The following is a 4820-nucleotide window of genomic DNA, read 5'->3' as shown; positions in this document are numbered from 1 at the left end:
GGTTGCCCACAGAAAACCATCATGGGGGCCCACATGGGTTTAGTGTGGGTTTGCTCTGCCTGCACTGTCCCACAGGAAACCCACAGTGGGGTCTGCACAGGCAGGTTTTCTGGATGTAATTTATTATGAACAGAATATTTCAATATAAAATATTTATATATTATAAATTGACTGAAGTAAAATAATAACATAAGATTTAAAAATGATATAGAAATGCCTTATTTAAAGTTGAATTTCATCTACAAGTTGCATTTAATGTCAGTCAGTTGGGGGCAGTGAAAACATTTGAACAGGATGAAGATGTCCAAGTTTTTCTTCTTTTGTTGAAATATCATTTTCATTGCTCTTCGGGAAGCAACAGAAGATACTTGCATGTTTCCCAGAAGACAAATTAAATACAATTTACCTTGATCTTCAAATTCCAAACATTTTAACCCCCCGCATCTTAATGCATCGTGTTTCCTTCTGGAGCATCAGTTTGAACTTTTTTTAATAGTTGTGTTTGAGACCCTCAATTGTCCTCAGTGTGAAAAGATGGATTTTAAAATCATACAGTCGCTGCTGGAAAGGGTTAATGCTGGAAAACTGAAGACTCCGCAGGACATGGAGGATTTTTCTGAAGAACAGTGCTCACTAACTGCTCACTAACTGAACTAACTGTTCAGAACAAACAAGGGACTCTTGAACAACCATCTTAATGCAAAACAAAAAAAAAACAGTCGTAGATCATCCAGGTAACCACACACAGTATTAAGAACCAAGGGTTCCCAAACTTTTGAAGGGGCTTAATTTTAATAATTTCAGCTATTTTTTGTCTTGTGGACTATATGTAAACATCTTTTATGTAAAATATCTTACTCAGGACAGTACTAAATAAAAAAAAAAATAACATGCATTTTGTATGTTTCTTATTTTGTTAAAATTATTCACATTTTCACAGATTGTGCAAGGGGTTCCCAAACTTTTGCATGCCACTGTAATCTGTAAATTGAGTGTGTTATTACTAAATAAACAATTTGCCAAATAAAAGAAAAAGAAAAATCAAACAAGGTGAAGTAGGCTACTTTTAATTTCTAAAGTATTTGAGTTATTACATAAAGTCCTTTTTGTCGATTTTCAGAATAACTACATATATTAATGACTATATCGTTACCGTGAAATAAAATGAGTCATACCGTGAAATTGAATTTTGGTTATACCGCCCACCCCTACACTGTAATGAATACAGCTATGTGAAAACATGTAAATACTGTTTGACTTCCTTTCTTTGTGTCAGAAACAGAAAGTAGCATAGTGAGCCAATCATGATTTTGTATGAGCTATGTTTTTTTTGTATTATCTTATTTTAGTGGACAGAATAGACCCTTTTTCTGTTAGTAAACATTGTGACGTTTTTCTGTGGGCGGAGTTTTGTTGGAGGCAGAAAGATTCCACTGACCGCTTTCACTAACGCTAGCTATGAAGTCTGTTTAGCTTGTTTTTTAATAATAACTGGAGAAATTCCTATTTAAATTGCATATGTAAGGTATAGCTGCACTGTCCAGGACTGTGATTGTTATTTGAAAAGGTTAACTTTAACGGATGAAATCAGATTGGGCGACCCGCACACGCTTTTACTCAAAGGATGGACAATCTGACAGGATGCTTAGTGAAAAACTACAATTTTAAAGTCAGTGAAATAAGGCCATAAAACACATACAGAACATTTGTTCCCAAAAGACTTTTGAGACTTTACTATCTCAAGACTTAAAAAAAAAAAAATGATGTGAAAATCATCTTAGTCACTCATTCACAGAAAACAGTATATTATATATTGTTTAGAAAGGGTATATTCGAGGAGGCGTGAATGAACATGAATAATGCTGTGAGTCACACCTGAGAAGACAAAGACCCACATAATGAGCTCCATAATGAGCCTTTCGGTCAGGTGTTTGACAGAGAGGGAATTGCTACAAGAAAGAATGGGAGAAAAAAATTAATTTATATATTTTTTTGTTTGTAGTTTATTTAGAATATATTTAACTATCATGTAAAATAACTTGAGTGCAGTTAAATGGTTTATTAGGAACAAAAAAAAAAAAAAAAAAACAAGAGTCATGGGTGCAATATCAAAAATATCCAAAACAGCAGCAGGAAACTTGAATAAACTTGAGACAGCAGAAACTGCCCGAGAAAACAAATGGACGTGAGTGCCACAATGATCTGACAAAGACAGAGCAAACATGGTGACAGTATATATCATGTTGAAATATATAAATGAACATTGCATACCTGCCATTTCCAAAGTGTTTGTTTATGTGCTCTGAAGAAAATAAACTTACCTGCTTCTAGTCAGTGAGTACACTGTAACTGTGTAACCTATATAAATCCACACATAGCAAACCTACTGGAAGAGTTATCTTACTTATAAATATACTTTACATATACTTGAATTTACACATAAAACACATAGTGGTACAGAAGATACATTCAGGGCAAAACTGTGCAAAAACAGACATTCAGGGTTAAAAAAAAAATAATAATAAAAAAGTGTAAGGTTTGTAAAAGCCCACTCTTACACCCTATGTACAACCTACTCGTATACATGGTACCCAGAGCCCAAAACTGTATGGTCCAAAAGAGATCATATGACAGTCCATGGCCTGTGGGAAAATTGTTCTTTCCAGTGTACACAGCAAAATCTACAGTATATCCATTTGATGGGTCCACAAGAGCAAATAACTTGAAGCCTGACCTGGTTGGCTTGGCTTTCATTTACGGAGTCATTCCTGTGTTTGCCTTGCATGCCACCATTCTTTCATCCACTGCCAAATTTTTTCTTGGATGATAGATAGCCTTACATGCATGCCGGATAGTGTCCATGAGGGGTCTGACCCTGAAAAGACAGTCGTGTTCAGCTGTGCCCCTCTTTCTGTCATTGTCCTGGTCTGCATCTGGGTGACTCATGTGCAGATTCCATGAAATGGTGTGGTATCTGTCTCTTGACATGATTGTGGCAGGAAAAGGAACAGAGAAAAGACTATCCTGCCGCCAGTAATCTCTGATGGACCTCAACTCCACCATGTCCATGTAGAAGAATAGCCCAATGTAGCAGTATAGCTCACTGATGCTGACGTCTGTCCATTTATATTTATGGCCCTTTGCACGTGCCTTGGCAGCCTGAGCATTGGTGTTTCGACACAGAGTTGACACAGCAGTTTCAGAAAAAAAACATTTTGAACAGACTCATGGGAGTGTGTGCATCACATGGTCTTAGCTGTGGTCCAGGTTCCTGTGCGGGCAGGAATCTCAGAGCCTGTGGAGCCATGTCAACATCAGCCTCTGTTTTCCATGAGTGGTCTGCTTATTTGCTTTGGCTCTCTTTGCAACAGGTTCTTTTGCACTGTTATTCTCACATCTGAAGAAAAAAAAAAGCAAGCATGCTGTTTACACAAAGAAACTGCATTATTAACATTGTGATATTCACTGATATTAGTACTAATTTATAGAAAAACAGAAAACATTTACCACATAGCCCCCATATTTTACCATACAGTAAAATAAATGAAATTAAAGTAAGATCTGTAAAATAGTGAATGCACACTTACTCTATAAGATTGTGAATGGAGTTGAAAACTGAACGAGACCTGCATCACCTTTCCTGTGTGAGATGCAGGTGAAAGCGAAAGTGGTGTATTCACAGTCCTAAAAGAATGTTATAAACAATCGTTAGCATTTAGTTTTCAAATTATTATAAAAAATATATTTTATTTTCAACCACAAATAATATTACCATAGGCATAACAAAAGTACAATTTCTATAAATCCATACAGGAAGATTTACTTTTTGTGTTATCCCAACGTTTCTTAACAAAATTTAACTAACATCTGTAAAATACTGAATGTGCACTTACTCGGTATGATTTTTCCAGCGAACTCAAAACTGAACGACACTCACGTGCCTTTCTTGTGCAAGATGCCGGTGATGCAGCCCTAAACGAAAATTGAAACCGTTGTTAGCAATTACCAGAACATGCATAGCTGATAATAAATTGCATCACTGAGAAGAAAGGACACGCGTATATGTCTGTCGATGGGTCACTTATCAGTGATATTTACAGCTTACTTGATACATTTACACCTCCATTGCAAACGCCAATGACCGGGTACAACACATTCAAAACATTTTCACCAGAGCAGATATTCGCGATCAGATGCTTAGTTGGTGAACAATTTCACTATTTGGGAAAATATATAGTCTAAACATTACAAAATGTAAAAAAATAAATAAAACCATAGTAAATTTTTGTAAGAGACATCGTAGTTGTAACGGACAAGACAGAGGAGTGCGGATCCATTTGCAGGTTTTATCGAACACAGGTAAACAACAACAGAGTCAATACTTAGGGCTAGGCAGAGGCAGAAACGATATCCAGGCTGAGGTCGGGGCAGGCAGAAAATGGTCATAAACGAGATAAACAGTCCGAGGTCAGGGTAGCCACACGGAAACTAGACAAGGTAAACAGGGAAGAACACTTGGAATAGAAAGACTCAGCAAATCAAGATTTCGCACCAGAATAGACTGTGCGAGTGGTTTTTATTCAGGTCCGTAAATGTGGTGCAGGTGTGAATGTTGATGAGCTGCAGGTATGACTGAGAGATTAGAGAGTGTGATTAGCAAATGCAGTGCCAGCTGGGGAATATAATTCGGGCTGTAGTGCAATGTCCATGTGCTGCGAGAGCGACCTCGTGTGGCTGATGAGTGGAAGGTCCTGGGCCGGATCATGACAGTAGTATAATATTATATTTATATATAGGCCTATAGCATAGTTTATATACGC

General features: G+C 37.0%; 1 long non-coding RNA gene across 1 annotated transcript; it reads right to left on the bottom strand.

The window, feature by feature from the left end:
- Positions 1 to 4820, bottom strand: LOC131538629 (uncharacterized). The gene is made up of 3 exons (XR_009270619.1): positions 3894 to 4820; positions 3588 to 3684; positions 1 to 3397 (listed from the first exon to the last, which is right to left on the bottom strand). It is a non-coding gene; the product is annotated as an uncharacterized LOC131538629 (long non-coding RNA).

This window comes from Onychostoma macrolepis, chromosome 04, assembly GCF_012432095.1.
Source record: "Onychostoma macrolepis isolate SWU-2019 chromosome 04, ASM1243209v1, whole genome shotgun sequence".
Taxonomy (NCBI): domain Eukaryota; kingdom Metazoa; phylum Chordata; class Actinopteri; order Cypriniformes; family Cyprinidae; genus Onychostoma; species Onychostoma macrolepis.
This window is presented reverse-complemented; position numbering and strand designations above follow the sequence as displayed.